The sequence below is a fragment of the Micrasema longulum genome, unplaced genomic scaffold, assembly GCF_059751315.1.
Source record: "Micrasema longulum isolate JH-2025_06_02 unplaced genomic scaffold, ASM5975131v1 h1tg000633l, whole genome shotgun sequence".
Taxonomy (NCBI): domain Eukaryota; kingdom Metazoa; phylum Arthropoda; class Insecta; order Trichoptera; family Brachycentridae; genus Micrasema; species Micrasema longulum.
In genome coordinates, this window is record NW_028277829.1 from 186,245 (window position 1) to 210,686 (window position 24,442).

Below are 24,442 nucleotides of genomic sequence, written 5' to 3' on the forward strand. Positions count from 1 at the left end.
ATATGGGTTCAGGTGGATAATTAAAAACGCTATCTTCATCGGTAAATATCAAGACGGGACAAAGTAAAATCGATATTTATGTACGAAAATGTATATATTTGTAAGTAAATTTTAAGTTTACTTGTCAGTAACCTCTGATTTAACATGTTCATACAAAAAACTTTATTTTACTTTGTAGAAAAAATTGATGATACATTTTAAATTCCCATTAGAACACGGGAAGAAGAGACATATATTTGTTTTTACCAACTAGTTGCGCGAGTGGTTGGTATGATTGAGTAGTTTGTGGCTGGATGGACCCCCAGTTGATGAAAGTCCACCTATCCTACATTACTTCCCATCTTCCAATACACAAATATGTGTTTATTTTCTTCGTTGCTATGGCCTTGAGTAGCTACGATTGCTATGAGAACAATTTTCAATATCCATAGCAACACAAATTAACAATTTTGTTTTTCTCTCTGCACAATTTATTTTGGAGACAACCGTATGTTTCATAATTTATCTGCCCGCATCCGCTCGACTTTTAATCATCTGCCCGCATCCGCACACATTTTCATCTTCTGACCGCCGCGTCGCTGCATTTATCGAGATATTCCCCGCATTAATTTTAGTGAAAATGGTGTGTTTGCCGACAGCCCGAAACACTACCCAGAAGAAAAGACTTACAGATTTAGCATCCGGATTCTTGTCCCTAATCCCCATTGCTGACTTCCCAAAAGTATGATTTTTGTCTGCTGTGGTTTATTTGGTCACACGCTGTTTTGTCGGCATCTGCCATCTTCACGCACCACACCTTTTCCCTACCCCGTAAAAATTAACATAGATCAACGATTCATTCAAATAATACCCACGCATATTATAAATCGCCACCCCACTGCCATTGAATAAAATGTTAATAACAGAGAAATTGCATGCACGTACAGCGGTATTCCAAAAATCATTTCTATATAACGGACCTAAACTATACAACCTGATACCGTCATTTTAGAAATCTGATAAACCATCAGTTTTGAAGAGAAATTTAAAAATTTGGTTGACAGACATTGGAAGTAAGGAATCGGAGAATTTATTGAAGATAGTAATCTAAATATTATGCTATCCCATTGAATCATATATAAATTTATTGTATTTTCGCATGTGCATATATATTGTGTATGAATGTGTGTATATATATGTTTATGTATGTATATGTGTGTATATATGTATGTATGTGTATATGTATGTACGAAGTATGTATGCTTTATATTTATGTATTTAATTGTATTTTTACATTTAATGTAAACTTAATATTTTTTTTCTTTTCTTCTCTTTTGGGCTATAACTGTTTTTTTTTTATTTCTTCAATATTGTTTTTTATTTATAGAAAACATATTCGTAAACCATATTTGCCGCAACAAATCGGTTTCTTAGAACAGGCATTTGCCCATATAGGAACCGATTGCAACATTAGGCGTATTAATATTTCTGGCTTGCCGACCCTTCATATACTGAGCCTACTCCTCGTACTAGCAGAATATGCCAGAGTGTTTTTTGTGCTATTTCGTAACATTGTATGTATAAACTAATAAATGAATAAAAAAATAAAATAAATGAATTCTATTTTTTATTCAGAAAACTTAATTTGTTGATAAAATTGACGATGGACGTTAACTTCCCATTGTAATATGGGCCCAGTTCGTTATAAACATCTGATGTTAAACGTCGGCCCTCGATCTCTCCACGCGTGACTGCGAGGCGCTCTATCCGCTAAGGGAACTCCAATTTCCAAAAATCGGTCGATAATTACTGCTGACCTTTAAGACCTTAAGTCAGTTTTGTTCCGCAATTTCGAATAGGTTCGCTTTTACCGCAGCGATCCGGATGCGAGACAATTATTTATATTTGAGAATGATCGAGTGTTTCAAGAATACTTTCTCAGAGACAAGTAAATACAAGTAAATTTGTAACAAAATGCGTGCCATCAGATCACGTTTTAAAACACTTTGTTGCCTTGCGTTGAATGAGTTCTATCCTGTAACTGTACTTGATGTTCAGGTTAAAAAATATTTATGGAAATTTAGAATCTTATTTAAACGAAAATATACCATAAACCTTTGACTGGTTCATTCTGTGTGTGTCAAGAATCCGAACCCAGTTTAAGGGTTTTAGAAAAATCAAATCGAGTAGAGATAAAACCACCTCTTTGCGTAGTAGTTGGTACTATCTTTCAGGTCCTGGGTACAATTCCTGGAAGAATGAACGTCACATATTGGTTTTAAAGGTGGTTATTCACTTCAGTATTTCCACATTTCTAGACTGGCACCTGAAGCTTAAGACTAATCACCTTACTTTAAATGTAAGAAGAATGATCTGGATTTGAATACTTCCAGGCGTTTTCTAGTAGGTAGGTGAAATAATTCGATCAGAATCTCACCAGCATTTATTAATGTTTCAGCTCTTCAACTTCATAGAAGAATCGAAAAAATACCGATATTCAAACATAAGCATAATGGTGAATGTTACACAGTGTGTAAAGGGGTAACTTAAACCAGCCAACGACAGGTATAAGCCCTATAAATGGCTCGACTTCCATATTCCCTTTTGTAAAATATTCTCCATCTCGATTGTAAAACTTTTTTTTTTTTTAATAAATTGAAATCTACAATCATACAGTTATAATATAATTGATCTTTATCCTGGACTAAAAATGATTTCAAACATATAATTTACATTATACGTAATGTGTTATAAGTTATTGAATACGAAAATTTGGAAAACGAATAGTCAATATTTGTACATATTTATTTATTAATTTCACCGTTTTTAAATATACAGAGGTTTTTTGTTTCAGGTTCCGATTAGCTAGGGAATTCCTGTATTTCAGAACCTTAAATTTTAAAATGCCATTTTTTTTCATTAAATGATGCTCAAACAAATCAAATAATAATATCAAAAATTGAAAAGCAAGTATAAATTAGAAAACAAACCGATAATAATAAATATTGAAGCGTAAATATAAATTAGAAAATATAAATATTATAAATATTGGTTTCCGTTGTCCTCTTAGCTATACTAGATTAAATTCCCTTTTTTATGTACCAACTTGTAAAAACAATTATACCTCGAATTCGTTCATTAGACTTACCTGTAGAAATTATAACGGACTCAGTATTGATGTAGACATTTTTAACTGCACGTAGCATTTGTACCGAAAATTTCTTTATGGGGTCGATTATTTGGGATAGTTGCTGAATGTGCATCTTGAGTGGTTTATGCTATGTATATGTGCCGCATATAATGTATATGTTTGTGTATGTTTTATATGTGCGTTCATGTGTGTGCGTGGATGGCTCGGAGTGTACATTCGGTATTTTTATTTATTTTAATTTATTACCTCCATGGAAAATGCAAATGTCAACAATTATTCTTTTCTCACTTAAAATTCTTTTTTTTTTTTTTTGTCACATTTAATGTTTATATCTTTTTAATTTATGAAAACTTAATTGATCTTTATATGTTGAAAAAATGTTGTTTTTAATACTTATTTTGTATGACTATGTTTTCTGAATAAAATAAAATAAAAAATAAAAAAAAAAAATAAATACCATTAATAAATAAAAGTGAAACAGGAATGTTAATTAGAAATCATACGGATGAAAATAAAAATTAAAGCGTAAATATAATTTCGAAAATATACCATTAACAATTGAAAAATATGACAAAAAAAAACATTAATGTAAATACGAATAAGGAAACATACCGACAATAATATAAATTGAAGCATAAATATAAATTATAAAATATCTCATTTATAATGAAACATAAATGTGAATAGTGGTAATAATAAGAAAATTAAAACATTATATGACTTCGTAAATTTAAAATAAAAATTGATAAAATTCTATTGGATTTACCCGTCATTACTGTTCCACAATAGTAATGCCTGCATGCTATCGGTGATTTTCTTTTTGAATTTATTATTATTTAATTTAAACATATAATCGTCATTATTTAATATCACTCGCATTAATCGCATATTTCATTATTATGTGAAATTTCTTCTGTAAACGAGTCGTACTAAACGTGTACAATATAATTGGAACCGTTTGAAAGTAAGGTGATGATTTATAAAATTTATATTCAGCGCAAATCGCCGAAGACAACATCTACATTTCGCTTATTCCATAGATTTATTCGTCATTTGGATGAGAAAAAAAAGATTTGGAAGACACGAAAACGTGATTATTTAACGACGCCTGTTTGAAAAAAAAAAGCAAATAGCATTACATTTTTATTTGTAAATTTGGTTATAAACGAAGGTACGTATTACTTAAATTTTTCGTATTTATTTTAATTTAGCCACAATTTTCAGTTAGTGGTATCTATATCTATATACATGTATATTTATTTTTACACACATATATTTACATATGTATGTCTTAAATACGTCTTAAAATAAAGCTACAACATAAATTGGAAAAAATGCCCACAAAGACTTCAGCGTCTGAGAGTGGGCCGTTCCTTTTCTAATTATTAATAAGTTTATAGCATATAAATATGGTATGACTTGACCATGAAAAGAAAAGAAAAACAAAAGAAAAACAAAATAAACATGTGCCGTTATTATGAAGACAGGATTTATTTGCAGTGTGCATTTTAATTCTATTTATTTTTTTGAAAATGGTGTCTATCTGTTCATTCCATGCTAATTCAAGACCTCAAACCTACTTCAAACTGTACCAGTGATTTCATGTTTTGTAATTTCTTAGTTAGAAGATTGAAGGATCTTGGACCAACGTGTAGGGAGTGCCTCTGTGAGAACTTAGTTCTGCATCCTGGAACAGACAGTACACTATCGGATCTATTACTAATACAATTTAAATTATTACTAAATAATTCCCTATTTAAGTGAACATATTTCAGGCACTGGAATAATGATATTTTTTTAAAAATAAGGAGTCTACTCTCTATGTATAATTTATTACTAGATGGGATCTGCTTTTAGACGTTGCGTTAGTTAGCTATTCAGGTTTTATAATAATCTTTCCTACATCAAAAATGCTATTTTACTTCATTAAAATAAACGAACGAAATAATTTTAAAAAACATTTATGCTAAGCATAGATTTAAAAGTAAATATTGACTGTCCCACATTAGAATATTCATCCTGATCCCAACATTTTAGCTAAAATAAAGTTATATGGTAGTAGTATAGTATAATAGCAGAAAAATCCTCTCTTTGAAATATAAACCTTTCATATTGTCATCATCATCATCATCAGGCGGCCTCCGTGGTGTAGTGGTCAAGACGCTTGACTCACGCACGGAAGGTTCCGGGTTCGATTCCCGGTGAGAACACAAAAATTTAAAATGTGATTTTTCTCAAGCCTGGTGTAATGTAATTCACCACTGTAATTGGGCCTCCTGGCCTGTTGTGGTGCAAAAAAAAAAAAAAGATATCATTCCATGTCTGCTAGGGAGCGGAACATACGGTGTTCACGAAGATCCTCCAGGCATCTCTGTCGGCTGCCAGCTCCTGTTCATCCTCCCAAGTCAGGTTTACGTCCCGTAATTCTAACACGAACTGCCGACGCACAGTCAGCAGTGGACGTCCGGGACGTCGAGAACCTGATGCCTTTTAAAGTAGGCAAGCGTGGTTAAGGCTCTCAGGAGGCATCCGCAGTACATGTCTAAGCCAACCATATCGCCTCCGCTTTGTGACAGTTGTCACCGGAGTTTGCTGCGTCCGTTTTCTTATTACTTCATTCCGCACAAAGCGAAACCACCGCACATCTATAATTCTTCTGAGACATCTATTCTCAAAACTCAGTATTTTGTTGTTTTCGTAGTGAGGTGCCACAATTCGCATCCATAGAGAAGGATAGGTGTTATGCAGGCGTTATATAGGTGGCATTTGGTTTTACTTAAAAACAAGGTAAAAAATAATGCAACTTCCCAAAAAAAAAGTTAATATTTCGCCGTGTGGAAATAAGCAGTGACAGATAGTAAGCCTTGAAAATGCCAATTTTCTTAATTTAAATAATTTCAATTTTGGGAAGAATTAGAAAATCTGTTGATAAGAATTAATGAAAAATTATTTATTACACAATAATTGAACCACGTATTAACTATTGTTTATATCAAACCATGAAAATTGAAACATACTAACCATATTACAAAACAAAGCTTTAAGAATCATTTTTTTTAAAAACCGATACACAAAAGAAACTTTTATGTTAAATTAATTTAAAGTACTAACATATAAACATATAATATTTTGCATTACGATAATGTTTGGGTATTATATTAATTATTTTTAAAAAAACACAGAATTTTGGAAAAAAAATATCAAAGCCAACATAAACATGATCAAAATACCAAAGAAAATGTAAAAATCAGGCTCCCATTTTGAAAAAAGGCCAAGGCACAAAATTCAAGTTTATATAAGATGAGAAAAAAAAATATGAAGAAAAATTAACAAAATTCAAACAGAAGATTAATAAATATGTGTTAAATAATTTATAAATAAAATATATAAATAAATAATTTATACATTGTTGTCATTATTAGAGCTCACATAAGAATATGTATCAAAATTCAAAACTAAAATAATAATAATACATTTTTGGCATAGAAAGATGCACAAAAATAAGCAGGTTGACTACCGGTTAAACTCTAACTTCTCTAACCATGCTAAATGTATGCAGTACCATGGAATTAACTTGAATAATATCGAAGAATAATAATAGACCAGTTATTTTTATTCAAATTAATAAATAATAAAATTGATTCTCCTAACCTACTTGAAAGACTTTCATTACGTGTGCCATCTAGACCGACAAGACAAAATCTTCTGTTTTACACAGAAAACGCGTCAACAAACTATTTCAAACAATCTACAATACCTAGAATATACGACTAATATAACAATATATTTACCGCGGCGGATATTTTTTGAATTGTCACAAAAGATATGTAAATTTAGGTAAAAAACTATAGAAATTTTGAGAGAAGCAGATATTTAACTTTATTATTATATACATATCTTTTTATTTAGTTTCTTTTATATTTATTATATTGAACATAATTTAAATGATTGTATTGAGTGTAAACAATTTTTTTGGTGTTTGCATGAGTGTCTTACACTATAGTCCTTAAAATGTAACATGATTAGAATGACAGCTGTCAGAAAAAGTGACGACATAACTTTGTAGTAACGTCAAAGGAGTTATTTATATTGACACACGAAAAATCATTTGTATCTGGCGTGTTAATTCATTTTTTTAAAACACTGCTTGAAACATAAATCAACATTAATGTATAAAAAGAGCTTTAAAACTAAAAGAAAACTAAAAAAAACCTAATTATTAGCGACGTTCTTACAAGGTTACATCATTTTGCAAAAACGTTAGAGATGGACAAATTGATCGAATAAAAAAAAGAATTCATTTGATGTTTATTTTATTTTATTAGGTAATTCAACAAAGTTACATACTAGAAACATACAATTTGAAAGCATTCGTTGATACAATTTTACATGCATATATATCTTCAATTATAGAATTACACAAAATCGATGTATATATTAAGTTATAATACATATTTTTAAATATTTTTTTTATACAGGACACAATGCAATAAAAAAAAAGTTGTACGTGTGTACTTATTGAATAAGATTTATTCCTAAGAGATTATTCGAAAAAGCTGAGAGAGTATCATGAAAAATGACAATTTTATTGTTTCGGCAGTATATATTATAATCCCGACACATGCGGGCCATGGGTGTGTGGTATGTAGCATTATTTGAAAAGGTAGTTTAAACATTTCCCGATGTCTGATTGTTCTCAATCCCGAATTTATTTGTATTTTATTTAGGATGTTAGTATCTACTTTGTAGTTTAATATTTTATATAGAAATTTTATATCGAAAACAACGCGGCGTTTAATCAGAGAATTAAAATGAAAAAGAGTTAGAAGTTGCTCGTAATTTGAATTGTTGTTCATGAAAAAAGTATAAATGTCTTATTTTTTGGTGAATGATTGTGTTAAACACACTATAATTGGCTTGTTTTTGCGTTTTTTTTAATCAATTTTAGGAAACAGAGTTTCATGATTGCATGAAATAACTGATAAAATCGATTTGATCAGTGATCAGTTATTTCTCATCACTAGTTAGTTTGACAGCTGTCATTCAAGCTTTATTTTAAGGACTTTAATATATTTAAAAAGTGGGTAATATTTGTGTACATTCTGATTATTTACCTAATAAAATAAATAAAAATAAACGATAAAATATTATCGTGACCCAAATGTGTGATTTCCCCTAAATCATTATTTTCCTCAATCCCAATGTAAATCGTGACAGCAGGTATCGAAACTGTAATATTTCCTGGAACAATCGTTTGTCGGCCTTTCGCCATCCAACGCCGCACGATACTTTGCTCATAATAAACACCCGGCGCATTGAGAGATCAGACCCATAATCACACGATACTAGGTTAAAGCGAAAGCCCATCTTATGTAACCGGGTTGTGGTTCCATGAAAATGTCGCGGGCTCCGGGATAGGAGGTCTGAGATTCAAACCCGCTCTATAACACATAGTTTCATATTTTCGTTTAAAATCACTTTATAATTTCATTTAAATGATTTATTGACAATTCTTGATGGAATTCCATTGTAATGATGTAATAACTTATATTTACATATAAGTTATTAATTTAAAAAATACTTGGTACACTTCCACTTGTTTATTTTGACCAATTAGCACTTTCACCCTCTAATGGGCATCTTCAGACTGGTATACGACGATATAATTTTAATAAATCAGCATATAGAATTTAAAAATTCACCCTTATTAGCCCCCCTTAGTTAGACCCTATACATTGTAATAAAACAATAAATGTTTTTCATATAATATAATATTCTCTTAAAGTACACCGCCAACACATGTTTCAATAATTTGTCTCACACTGTTGTTGATAATTTATATAAAACTAAATATTATCTTAAATGTTAGTACATTTAAAAATAAGTTGAAAAATAGACAATACACAATATTTCAATGGAACAGAGTGAGATAAATTATTGAAACATGTGTTGGCGGTGTACTTTAAGAGAATATTCTATTATATGAAAAATATTTATTGTTTTATTACAATGTACAGGGTCTAACTAAAGGGGCTAATAAGGGTGAGTTTTTAAATTCTATCTGCTGATTTATTAAAATTATATCGTCGTATACCAGTCTGAAGATGCCCATTAGAGGGTGAAAGTGCTAATTGGTCAAAATAAATAAGTGGAAGTGTACCAAGTATTTTTTAAATAAATAACTTATATGTAAATATAAGTTATTACATCATCACTTTATAATTTTTTAAATAATGATGATAATGGAAATAAACTTTTGTAACTGAGTTTAATACAACTAAACACAGTTTTTGTTACTATTCGTGTTTGCAATGTGGTCATGTCAATGTACGACAAAAGTCCTCACCATTAATTAAGTTAAATTCAAATGAAAACTTAATTATTTTTTTTTTTAAGTAACTCGTTTATTGACAAAAAAAAAACTTGATTTTTTGCGTGAGAGAAACCGATAAGAAGATCCGCGTTATTTAGCACGGTTTTCGGGTATATGGAAGGAGTTCCTTTACTTAAAGAAAATGCGTATAAAATTACATATTTAGGTTAATTATAAAAACGTAAGTAATTCTTTTGAAAAATTAATAATATATGAAAAACTTACATTCACAGTTGAAAGTGGATAACGTCTCCTCTGCTCATCTTCAGATCTGCAGATGACCTAAAAATATTCAAAGTTTTAAAACAAAATATTTTTCAAACATATAACAACAGAGATGAAGAATATTTTAAATAAGAAAATATAGAAGTTAAGCCATATTGTTAACTGATTAATTATTTTATTTATTTATTTACATTTCAGTACATTTCTTATAACAAAAATAACTGTATAGTTTAACTGGCCACTTTACACTTTGTATATTATTCACCATAATACCTATGTTTGAACATACATATTTCTTCAATGCTTCCATCTCTTGATTTTTGTTAGGCCAAACCTTTATTGAAGCGGATGAGATTTATCTGACTGAATAATTGCACCTACTAGGCAACGCCTGAAAACATTTTTCAATTTTTAAACTTATTCTTGGACCAGTTGGTTTAAGTAACAATATTTAGAGTTTGTCCAAGCGTTAGTTAACATTGACTGTATTTCACCTACCAGACAGTTGTTAGATTAACATATTACAACGTAAGAAAAATAGTGAATGTTACAGTGTGTAAAGTGGCCTCTTAAACCAGCCAACGACAGGTCATAAGCCTTATAAATGCCCAGACTTTCATATTCTTTTCACCTAAATGTTCTCTATCTCTGTTGAAATGGGTAAATCTTAGTCACTCCCAAGCGTGTGAAATCCAGTCTTTCCTTACAAACAATTATACACAATCAAAATATTAATAAAGATTTTTTTTTTTTTACAATATTTTACACGAGTTTATATTGAGTTTTTTTTATTATTTTATTTAGTTCTTTGATAAAGATAGTCTAATATATATTTACAATATAACTTTTATATCCATACTTATTCCAAAATTATTTATTACAATTGTAGTACAATTTATAATATTCGAACTGTCCGATACGTACACTTTCATTTATTTATATATTTTTTGTAATAAATAAAAAATATTTGCGTTTTTATGATTTACCCAAATATTTCATTTTGAGGGCCATTTTTAACGAGTTGTAAATAACTCACTATTAGAAAATGGGAATCAAGTTGGGGTAGAGTAGAATTCGAATCACAGGACCACAACCCGATTCATTATTCATTATTAACCTATGTATATTCACTATTTACAATATGTGTAACCTAGTATTTTTTACATGTAAACTTTTAACATTACATTTTAAATATATTTACACTTGTTTTCATTATTTATGCTTTCTGGCAATTCCTCAAATGACTGTTTTCCCTTGTACATTGGGCAGTTCTGGGACATTACTTTTGATGTCTTTTCCAGTCTTATATTTTTAAATCCTCTTGTTCCATAGTTATGAAAGAACTCATTATTTTTTAGTCTGTTTTGAAAAAATCTAGGAACTATTCCTTTAATAATTTTGTAAATTTCATTGAGCTTAAAACTCAAATTTTCATTTTATTTTATTACCAGACTTATCACCATGTCACATAAATATACACGGTGTTTAAGAGCCAGCCCGCGAAACTTCAGAAGAACATTCCTCATGGCTCATGGTATACTTTTACAAAAACTTTAAAAAAAAAACTATATTTCTTTCTTTTATAAAGTTTATATTTGAAGCACCAACTTTGTGGTTATTCATAATAATAAAATTGTTGTTAAATTTGTAAAATGGTGTTTAAACAAAGTTGTTTTATTTATTTTATTATATTTCTTTCTCGGAAAATTTTCAAAATCCCTTACGTCTTGGTCTTCTAGCATCCCTTCCACAAACCCTTACCCATTCCCTATCCAACCGTTTCCCTAGTCCGCGTCCGGTGCGTTTAATTAACATGTAATCCCACACCAAGTACAGGAGTTTGTCTCTTTTTTTGTGCGAATTTAGTCTCGTATTTTTTGTGTGTTAATCTAATAAAATATGTGTTATAAAATATTTTTTCGATTAGAAATAAAAAATAATATTTTTATAAATTAAAATCAGCGAGATATCGTATTAATCTAATCAGCTAACATTTATTTTCTCTTATTTCCAGTAATAAAAAAAATCTTTTTAATCCCTCAAGAACAATTTGTGGTTTCAACAAACGCGTTTAACTTTATGTTTGTATTTTTCCGTACGTAGTTGGACGATTATATACTCGTGGGTTTCTATGGGGTGGTAATTACGTGGTTACTAAATCAGATAAGAGTTGCTTGGCAACCCTAACACACAACACTTGATACGATCTGCGCTGAAACTAGGAGTAAGGGTTGTGTTTTAACGTTTTCTTTACTCTCTTGGTATTATTACAAGGGGTTGCTGGACGTATATTAAAGGAATAGTGTTTATTGCTCTGAATTACCCTCGCTCGCATGTGTGAGAATAAATAAGGGGTAGTAACAGTTAAATCAGGTAAACAAGAAAATAGTATAGATTTGAATCTCATATTTGTAACGCAACAAATCCATGGAAAATTCAAACGAAAGACAAATTAATGCATGAAAAAAAAGCACAAATCTATACTTATTCAACACTAATGGTCGCCTATTGAACTCTTGTATAATGCTAGTAGGTACTTTTCTGTGCTTATATATTACAACAGAGATGAAGAAGATAATAAAAACTTGAAGTGTAAGATTGATCACCCTATGCTTGATGTATCCAGTTATCTAGATACGCGGCGTTTGCAGCCACAATGCAATTCTCCATGCAGTACTGGGAAAGCGATAATGATTATGATACAAGTATATTTAAAAAGTTTTTTCTGTGTGTGCCATAGTACCAGAATCCTGGTTGAGTGCCTTTGACTCGACGACCACTCTCTGATAAAAAATCTAAACAGGATAATCGAGTGAGAATAGATCCACCTCGTAGTGTAGTGATCACTGCGCTTGTGTACCACGTATGAGGTCTCATGTTCCATTTCTGTCAAGCTAAAGGTAAAATCAATATTTTAAAGGAAGTTCTACAACACAATATTTTACTGTTTTTAGACTGATACCTGAAGCGTATTGACTGGCGATAGATCACTTTTCCTTCGTGGAAGAAACGATCACGGTACGCTGCATTTTCTGTACCAATGGAGTATCCTTTGCACTACTGGGTGCGAATATGGGAATGATGAAGAAGTTTTAAAATTGGGTTGCAAGAAATAATTATTGAGTCCAATAAGGAAGTTCAGTTTTACGGAAAGTTGGATGTATATGTTTTCTTACACGCAGTAAAAATTAATGCATTTATTTGTACGGCGAAGTGTCGCTAAAATGTATGAAAAAATCAATAAACAATATTCTAATAAAAATGAACTTAAAATTTATTTCTGCTTTATTAAGTTAGTTCTTAAAATTTTAATACCATTACAATTTTTTGATCAAAATTTCTCAATAACATATTTTTTTCAAATTAATTTGGAATATTTCTATCTCGTCTATCTCCTTTATTTCTTTAGGTAACTCATTGTACAGCTTCAATCCCTTTTACAATGAGTTTTGAGATTCTGTTTCTCTCCTCATTGGTAATCTTATCTTTTTTTATGCCTTGTTTCATATGTATGACATTGTTAGTTACATTTTATTATTGTTTATCTATTCTTTTCATCCCCTTAATTATTTTATGTATAAAAATTGCTATATTATATTTCATTTGCTGCTTTGCTATGAACAAGCCAATTTTTTGTGCATTATTTCTTCATTAGAATAAATATTTCTTTTGAGTATAATCCTCATGGCCTTATTTTGAAGAATTTGTATATTTTTATTTTTCCTTCATTACATAAAAAAAGAATAGAAGAACAGTAATTTATGTGAGGACGTATGATTGTATTATATATAAGAACACTACTCTTTACATCTATTACATTTCCCATAAATGAAATTTTTTTGAATTTTTTTTGTTACATTTCGGGAATGTGTTTTGAAATTCAAATATCTATCCAAGTAAATCCTGAGATATTTTATTTCGTCTACAGAATTAATATTGTACCCCTGGGGTATATTTTTTCTCCCAATATTGATATATTTTGTTTTTGAGATATTCAATTTTAATTTATTCACTTTTAACCTTTTCGATATATTTTCCAAATTGTAATTTATCTTATTTATCATTGTATCATAATCATCTCCTGATATGTAAACCAGTGCATCAGCAGTCAATATTTAAGAGATTCACCGATGTCACTTATGTATATGATACATAATATGGGCCCTAGCACTGAGCCTTTAAATGATGCCACTCGTTCTTCTAAATCAACCCATAATAGTGTTGTGATATATTTTTGGTTTCCGGAAAGCCAACTCACCTAAAAGGACTAGTCACGTCACGCGCGAAGTAATTAAAATGCAAAACTTTAAAAAATCGTAGCGACGATAATACTATACATAAAATTAAAATAAGAATTTGGCTTAGTTTAACTGTCTATTAATAAATACAATAACGAGAAAACCACTCAATATCCTCATTATAATTGTAAGGAGGTTTTTTCTGTGACCATGAGTTGATATCACTATTTTAACGTGTGATTTTAAATTATGAATTAATATCTCGACTTTCATACCTAACGATAGTTCCTTCATCTCAGTTGAGATACATGTCTATCTAATCAGAAGACTGGGGTGTGGTTCCGTTGTACAGTCGCGGATCAACAATATTTTGAGTTTGTCCAATTTATTGTAGACAAAGACTGGATTCAACTCCCCGGGGAGATCGGGAGTTGAATACAGTGCATGTCTACAAAAATTTGGACAAACTCAAAATATTGTTGATAAATCCACCTGGTCCATGAAGAAGTACAGAAATAGAAAATAAATCATTTTCGGGCGTTGCCTAGTATGTAGTTGAAATAATTCAAAGGTTTCAGCTCTTCAAGAGACAAACATCAAGAGATGAAAGAATTGAAGGAATATAGATGTTCGAATATGGGCAGAATGGTGAATGTTACTCAGTGTGTAAAGTGATCACTCAAACTAGCCAATGACAGGTCATACGCCTTGTAGATGCCTAGACTTCTATATTACCTCCTCTAAAATGTTCTTCATATCTGTTTTTATATATTATTACTAACATTTATCTTCAATTTTATGATGAAAGTAAAATAAAGTTTTCTGTTTGAAAAATAAAATATGTACAATTTTTTTTAAACATGGTCCATTACAGGCTGCTGACGAAGAGATCTTAAATTTTTATACAAATGTACACATTTTCGTAAAAAAATATCGATTTTACTTTATATCTTAATGGAAAAATGAATGGTAATTATAATTATTTTTTCGTGCATTTCATAATATATATATAAATATATATATATACAGCTTTTTGTTCACTTTGCCCAGCTGTATGAAACAGTGCTTGTTGTATTACTGTAGAATGTTTTATTATTTAAATTTGTTTTTTTTTATTTATTTTTTATTATTATTAATAAAACATAAAATACAAAAATTACATATTACACTCCCAGGAGTTATTAGAAACTCATTTGGGACCGTACATAAGATTTTATTTTTTAACAATACATAATATCATACAAATTAATACATCCGAAATAAAAAGAAAACATTATTGTATAAGAAACATAAAACACAATCTCATATAAACTACATTAATAATTACCACTATCAAAAAGATCTACGAAATTTTTTTTATTTGCGACACTTCTGGATGTTTTATTCAGTTTTTCGTGTCTTAGCTCATCAGGCAGTTTATTTATTTATTTTTATTTAAATCTTAAAGTAGGGCACACATATCATACATATTGTTATGTGTGTTCTAATAATAACATTACAAATATATTTAATTTATAAATTGTTTATCACATATGTCTTGACCATTATTTTAAATTTTGATATGTTTTTTTCTTCAAAAATATTTTTTTCCATTTCGTAATACTTTTTAATTGCTTTAAATAAAATTGAATTTTGTGACTTTGCCTTTTTCCTAAATGGAAGTCTAATTTTGTTCTTTTCTCTAGTATTGTGATCGTGTTCATGCTGGTTCCGATCAATTTTTTCCAAAATTCTGTTTTTTTATTAGAGTTTATAATTTTATGAACAAATATCATTGTATTGTAAAATATTCTTTGTTTATATGTTAATAATTTCATTTCATTTACCATCGACTTTACCCTCGTATATCTGTTTTTTTTCAAAATGATTCTAAAGGCTTTATTTTGTAATACAGTTAGTTTATCTATGTTTTCTTTGTTTGATAAAAATAAAATGCTACTACAGTAGTTAACGTGTGGTTCAATAATTGCTTTGTAAATAGTTTTGCAGGAGTCCTTATCAATAAATCTTCTGATCCTTCCCAAAATTTATATTTTATTCGGAATGGCCAATATTTACATTTATTTTTGAATTATTTTAACTTTCTACTGAATATGCTGTACAATTTTTAGGTTAATTTTTTTAACATAAATCTTGTATAATTTTTACGTTTTTGTATATTCTAAGGTGTAAGGAAATTTATGTTTAAAAAAAAAATACTAAGCCAAATATGTTAGTATTATACATTTTTGTAATAGGCAGATTTGCCGTTTATGTTAATAAAAAATAAAATAAAATATCTTCTCGATATATTTCGATGGGGGTAGCGTTTATAATCGCGACCTATGGACTCAGCTAACAGAGAGAACATTTATATATATATATATATATATAATTTTTTTCATATGAACCCCGTCGGAGATCAATCCGAAGATCTCATGCATGGTAGGCAAATGTTCTAACCTCCAGACCACGAGGTGGACATTGATATGTTCAGTAACTGTAAATTTATCGTTCTCTATTCACATTTCTATTCACATTTCTATTCATATCAGCACCTTGTTAAAGAGTTATAAATGGTATTGTAAGCTCTAGATGACCTTTGTTGAACCGTCAAGTGGCTCTAGCGTTTTTGTTGTGACGGATGGAACGAAATGAATGACGCTGGATGACAGCCTTTCAAGACAGCCATATGACTTCTTAATCTTTGAGAATAAATAACAGAATAGTTTAAGAGGGCTTGATAATAAATGGCTCTATACACAGGTGTTTCCTGAGAAGGTATCAATCAATTAAGTTAACTCTGTTGCGGTAAAATATATATGTTTAAAATTATTTAAACATTAAACAACATTCTTTTTTAATTTCAGTGCCGACAATGTCAGCGTTTATTGTCAATAAGTACAGCTTCATTAACAGATACATATTATTATCCTTTGTGTGTTTTTTTTAAATAATGTATTAAATGTTTTATACAATGTTTTAGAGATAAATTTTTGATGGCATCTTCTTGGCAGTTTTATGACAACTTCCTGGTATCTTTGTGGCTGTTTCATGGCATCTTTGTCGCAGTTTTGTGGGTTCTTCGTGACATTTTGTTGGTAGTTTGCTGAATACAGCAACCTTGAACAGAGGCATCAGGAAATCCACAGGTTTTAAAACTCCTGTGAATTCTCCCAGTGCCAAGGATCAAAGCTGCAAAATTGTGTAACTTGAAGTCGTTCCTTCTATTGCATCCATTCTGTTGAATGCAGTTCCACCATCTTCTTTTTCAAAAAATAATACTTATTCGTAAACAACAAATATTCATTTTCTCCTTTTCGAAAAAAGTCGCAAGGACTGGATTCAACTCCCTGGGGAGCTGTTTATATTAACATATTACAACAGAGATGAAGAACATTTAAGAGAAGGTAATATATATTGCAGTGAAAAGAACATTTTTTTTTTTTAATGCACATGCATTTTAAACAATAGTAACAGAAAATTACAATGAATAAAGAAGAGTTAGAAAAATAAAAATAAATAAAAAATAATCATCATTTGATATTGGTCGAAAATATGTGGGTATACATAATAATACATATATATATATATATATATTGCTGTCGAGAGCACAGAAGTGTATTTTTTCGTATCAGTTACATTAAAATAATCTTAAAATTAGAAGAAGCTTTGTTATTAAAAACTTATTTAAAACTACAATAATTGCACTTTCAAACTTCAAAAGTTAAATTTTCCATTTAAATATTTAAACCAGAATTAAATAAATAAAAAAAACAAACGATATTTTTTACAGTAATTGGCTAGTTCAAATCATCACGTCTACATTCCGTTAAACTAATTTCACGTTTTTACCATTTTCGATTTAGTTTAAGATCTGAAGTTATTTGTATTTGTAAATATACTTCGAATAAAAATAAATAAGGCGACTTCGACATGCTACCCAATAAGAGGTTCACTTGGAATTTAAAGTAAATATTTAATCAAATTAGACGAGGCTTGTTTAACGGTACCAAACGTACTGCGCGTACTCAAGTTGGCTATTGATATTTAACCCGAATGAACCTCAATTAAATCTGGCAGTAGTAAACAACATTTATTATAAGAGCATTTAAAAATGATTTGCCTACCATCACGCCATTTCCCCGTAGGAGAGAGAACGAACCACCACACACGTCTATCCTTGCATACATTCCTAGCTTCTTTCACATTCATAAATCTAGTCATACATGCCCTTCGGTTCTGTCTGCTTTTGACATGACCAGACTTTCGATTTTGGTTTATCTGATCAAGCCACGTCTTCCTTGATCGTCCTCGTCTCACTTTACCGTTCATTTTCGCGATATATACTTGTTTTAGCATTCTTTCATCGTCCATTCGTTCTACGTGACCAAACCATCTCAGAGACCCTTTCTTAATCTTATCAATTATACTTGACTCAGATTTACACTCTCGCCTGATTTCATCATTCGTAACCCTGTCATACATTGATTTTCCACACATTCGTCTAAGAGATCGCATTTCAACCTCGTTCACTTGGCTTTCATCCTTCCTCTGCTAGTTCCACATTTCACTTCCATACATAAGTGTTGGGACAAAAACACCGTTGTGCACTGCCAGTTTAGCTTCGATTGACATATTTTTATTAGAAATTACTCTGCTTAGTGCTCCGTTCATTTTGTTGCCCGCATTCACTCTTCTTTCAACATCTTTTTCTACTCTTCCATCTCTTGAAAACATGCTTCCCAGATATACAAATTCTTCTACTTGCTCGAGACATTCGTTGTTTACATTTATTATGCAATCTGTAACCTCACTATTCAAATTTTTGTAGACAAGGACAAGATTTAGCCCCCTGGGAGCTGTTATTATTAACAATTTATTTATTTATTTATTTATGCTTTATTTAGTTAGTTCATAACATCTTAAGAACTTACATAAACTTTTAATAACATTACAATTTTTTTTTTCAAAATTTCTCCTTTATTCTATCAGATAACTCATTGTACAGCTTCAATCCCCTGTACAATGAGTTTTGAAATTGTTTTTCTCCTCATTGATGATCTTATCTTTTTTTATCCCTTGTTTCACAATGTATGACATTTTTGGTTAAATTTTATTATTATTTTAATTTTATTCATCCCCTTAATTATTTTATGTATAAAAATAGCTTCATTATAACAAGCGTGACGAGCGTTTTATTATTTTTATACATTTTATTCACAAACATCATCAACAGATGGACGAATTGAAGGAATACGTAGGTTCAAATATAGACAGAATGGTGTATATTCCACAGTGTGTTAAGTGGTCACTTAAACCAGCCAATAACAGATCACAAACCCTGCAGATGTCTAGACTTCTATATTCCTTTCTCTTAAATGTTATTTATCTCTGTTGTAATATTTTAATATTCACAGCTCCCTCTGAGGTACAATTTAGTCCTTGTCTACAAAAATTTGGACAAACTCAAAACTTTGTTGATAAATCTACCTGGTCCAAGAATATGTATAAAAATCTTAAAGTATTTTCAGGCGTTGCCTAGTATGTAGGTGAAATAATTTAATCAGATGAATCTCACCCGCCTCAATAAAAATCTCAGCTATTTTTATTTTTTTATTTTTTTTAAATTTATTTATTAAGTTCTATGTAACATAGTCTAATATATATTTACAACACAATATTTACATTTATACTTATTTTAACATTATTTATCACTATTTTACACTTAGCATCCTAATTTATAATATTAACTGTTTCATATGTACATTTTCATTAATTATATTCACTATTTACACTATATACTACCTAATATTTTTCACATATATACTTTTTACATTTAATTTTAAATATATTTACATTCATTTCATTTTTTATGCTTTCTGGCATTTCTTCAAATAGTTTTATTCCCTTGTACATAAGGCAGTTCTGGGACATTGCTATTGATTTCTTTTTCTGTCTTATATTTTAAGATCCTCTTGTTGCATAGTTATGAAAGAACTCATTATTTGTTAGTTTATTTTGAAAATATCTCGGAACTATTCCTTAACTTAACTTCACGATCATCAACATATGACAGAATCGAAGAAAAATAGATGTTTTAATATGGGCAGAATGGTGAATGTTACACAGTTTGTAAAGTGGTCACTTAAACCAGTTAAAGGTCATAAGCCCTGTTGATCCCTAGACTTCTGTATTCCCTTTTCAAAAATGTTTTTCATATCTGTTGTAATGTGTTAACATAAGATATTTATTTCAAATTTTCGATGTTTTTCTTCTTCTTATAGTTTAGAAATTAATGATGTTTGCTTGAGCATACAAAAAAGCTTGTCCAGAAAGGGCGAATGCACCGCGATTCTCTCGTGCGTGTGCACGCGATTTACGCGCGTATTTTGTGTTCGCGCGTTGCTTGTGGACGCGCCGTATTGGCGCCTAGTATCTCGATAACGCGCGAACGGATTCGCGCGAAACATTTCGCGGTGAATTCGCCTCTTCTGGACAAGGTCTTTGGCTTGAAGTGGCTTTTTTTATTTATATGGGATAAAAATTTAGTTGAAAAAATGCAAAAATAACAAATAATGAAAACATTTTTAAACAATATTTTAATTTCAACATATTAGGTCACGGCAGTGGTTATTTGACTTTAAATAATGCAAATAAAAAAGGAAAACATCAGATGCTCTAACATAAGTCAAACTGTCAAATGTGAATGCCACTTTAAGCGAAATTCATTTCCATGTACCTTTTAAACGTACCCGTCACACCAAATTATTTTACTGCACCGATGTAAACACTAATGCAGCAAAAAATTCGTGCATTTATAGAATATGCAACCTATACAATAATATTAAAAAAGCCAATGCGAGCAATCTTCAACTTGAATAATAATAAATTTAAAAGGGATATCAGCGACAGAATGCAGGCATTGTCACCGTGGGTGAGTAGTGATTAGTAAATATAATATTATTTTTTCATTTTATTTTTATTTTATTTTAAATTTACAATGGTAAATATGTATAAACATTTTATTTATGGTTTTCCAAATTCTTTTCTTCTATAATATAACTTTATTTATGACACATTACGTGAATTGATAATTATAAGTTTGAGATCAGTTTTAGTCTAGTTTTAAGTATCTATTATATTATAACCGTATTATTGTATATGACTAGATTTCAATGAATAAATGAAAATAAAAAATATAAAAAATAATATTTATTGCAACCTAGTGGACACAAAATACGTCATATAGAAGATTGCCAGGAATAGGAAAACAAAATACTGGACATTATTATTTATTTTAATAGTGTATTCCTTTGAACATACATACTGTCTCGGGGGGTTAAGATGGCCCTTTATTACATATTCAAATTTCAAATTAATTTATTTTACCAAAATGGTACTACAAATTGCGAGTATTTGCCCCTTAAACTTAGTTTCACTGATGTGAAATATGTCAATGTCCAAAGTGATGTTGTTCAGCTGCCTGATTATTCTTACAATCGGCATAACCAGAGGCAGGTTGGTTTTGGAAGCTGGGAGGTAAAACAGTATGTGCTGACGATGTCGGAGATAATCATCAGGAACATAAAATTTTATGCCCTCTGAAATGGCCGAGATCTAGATAAAACCTCTTATTATTCTGAAAAAATGGGTCAGTGTGAACCCATTCGTTCTAAGCTGCAAACTGTTGGTCCCAAGCATGTTTAACTACGGATAACTTCCATCCTTCCTGATGAAGAGATACATCAGATTTTTCCCTCACCAACAGGAGGGAATATCTGGCTTTGTGCGGACTCCATATCACGAAGGCACTCTCGAGCCTGGTCCAAACCAATGAGTTGTTTAGGTTTTTTTGTGTGAGGGGATAAACTCGCAATGGGGTAAAATTCCGTTATTTTCTTTGGACATGTTCAAAATATTACTTAAATGCTTTATTCAGGTATGTCCAAACATCCTGGCGATGAAATTAATATGAATTCGATTTTAATAGTAGAGAAGCAAATTCTTCGAAATTAACACCACGCATGGTCTTATTAGCACCCAGCATGAGTAGAGTACCAGGATAGAATGACAAGTATCATTGTTTCGTATAAGGCGCGTGATAATATGCTGAGCGATCGAAAGGAATAAAATCAACACATAATGGTCATACATAATAATTTAAAGTCATTCTCTGAACAACCACGTGTTAGTCTAGTGTCAATAATAAAAAAATAAAATAAATGCATATAGATATTATTAGATAAACTAACTAAATCACTTTCCATACATAAGTATATTTGCTATATTACGTATTTTTTTATTATGTTAAAAATAAGGTATAGATATACACTACTACACTTTTTCGGCACTTCTAAATTTAAATGTAAAAAATAAAGTTGTTTGACATCTAATAGTTTTGAGGAGTTATTTAACTCATAGACACACTTTCTGCGATGAATACAAAGTTGACATTTTACAACAGAGATGAAGAATATTTTAGAGAAGGTGATATAGAAGTGTAGGCATCTACAGGGTTTATGACCTGTCATTGGCTGGTTTAAGTGGCCACTTTACAAACTGTGTGAAATTCACCATTCTGCCCATATTTTAACATCTACATTCCTTCAATTCTTTCATTTGTCGATGTTTGTAAAGATAAAGAACTGAAACCTTTATTTATGCGGGTGAGATTAATATAGTTGAATTATTTCACCTACATACTAGGCAACGCGTGAAAATTTTATTTTTTCAACTTCTTTACTTCTTGATGGACCAGGTGGATTTATCAACAATATTTTTAATTTGTCCCAATTTTTGTAGACAAGGACTGGATTCTACTCCCTGGGGAGATGTTAATATTATCATATTATAACAGAGATGAAGAATATTTTAGAGAAGGTAATATTGAAGTCTAGGCATCTACAACCAATAATAGGTCCCTGTAAATGCCTGGACGTCTATGTTACTTCTATGAAATATTTTTCATCTCTGTTGAAATATAATAACATTGATAACGCCCAAGGGGGTTATATCCAGTTCTTGTCTATAAATAAATTTATACTCAAAATATTGTAAAAAAAAAATTGAGTCAAAAGTCAAAGAAATTTTGAATAAAAAATATATGTAAGTTATTATAATCAGATAATATATATTTACATGATTGTTTATTATGATTTATGATTTATTTTTAAGTAAGATCACTTTTATATGAAAACTGTTTTTTTTTGTTGTAATATATAATATTTTAATCTATCTTATATCTTCTGTACTTATACATATTGCGATTTATAATAAAAAAACTGGAAAAGTGAAAATAATCGTATCTTTGGCGTAAACATGTTTTTTTATGTGTTTCCATGCATCCATGTTGTCCGACACAAATATTACAAAGAAATGTAAATATTTTTTACTAATAAAATAAAATAAAAGCAACACGGCAGATAATTTCTTGAGAACAAAATTAATATACCGTTCGAGGCTTTAAACTCATAATGATTCTCGTATAATTTATGACGTAATAAATCTTTTGATGTCTGTTTTCATCGCTGGTTTACTTAGAACGATATGTTCTCCTTCAGCATGTAAGCTGTAGGAAAGGCTTGCTTCTAAGGATTAAACTTTAGTAAATTTCATAGAAGGAATTACCATATCAGATGTGACACTCAGGACGTTGTGACAAATGATAACATCAGTTGCAGGCTGAATGTGCATGATTTGTATACAAATCAAAATATATCGAAACATTAACAATTTTGAAGTGTCTATTGTAACGAGTGGCGTTAGTAGACAGAACGATACCCACGTCGATAAAAATATACGCCTCAATAGGAAAATATCGCATCCTACGAATACTAATAATAAAATATTTATTTATATAACACTTTGTGTACATATACAATTTAAATACATATAAGAGCGGGCATATTGCCTTAAGGCAAACCATTTAGTTTGAGAAATTTACTAGTAGATGGATAAGGGGTAGATCTTTTTACATCCTGTAAATTATTTTCATGACTAAAAATTGTGTTACTTTTAATTTCCAAATATCTCCTAATTGTTTTTATTTATATATTTTTTTACTTTTTATGTTTATTCATTAAAGTTTGAATTATTTTTCTTACTCTTTCTAGTATTTACAAGTTTGTTTAATTTTTAAATTATAAATGGTATATTCTCTAATGTATGTTTGTTCTTCAATTTTTTATTATTATCGGTGAGTTTTCAAATTTATATTTATGCTTCAATTTTTATTATTATCGGCATGTTTTCTAATTTATATTTATGATTGATTTATAATTTACTAATGCTTCATTTTATGATTTGTATTCATACTTCTATTTTTATTATTATCGGTATGTTTTCTAATTTATAATAATTATGTTTTTCACATTTTCTTTTCATTTAATATATTCTTATTAACATAATCTTCATAATAAAGGGTTTTAATAATGTCTTATAAAGTAAACTTTCGTAACGTGATATGTTCAACGCTCTTTAGGAAGATAATCGCAG

General features: G+C 29.9%; 1 protein-coding gene across 4 annotated transcripts in view; it reads right to left on the minus strand.

Moving 5' to 3' along the window:
- Positions 1–24,442, minus strand: part of LOC148279997 (uncharacterized) — a 188,843-nt gene that overhangs the window by 46,494 nt on the left and 117,907 nt on the right. For 2 of the 4 annotated variants that reach the window (XM_088229084.1, XM_088229082.1), the window contains exon 4: positions 9,729–9,785. The exons of the other annotated variants lie outside the window; for them this stretch is intronic. The gene's annotated coding sequence lies outside the window, so the exon portion shown is untranslated. The remainder of the gene's footprint in view (positions 1–9,728; positions 9,786–24,442) is intronic. 4 annotated transcript variants of the gene reach the window in all.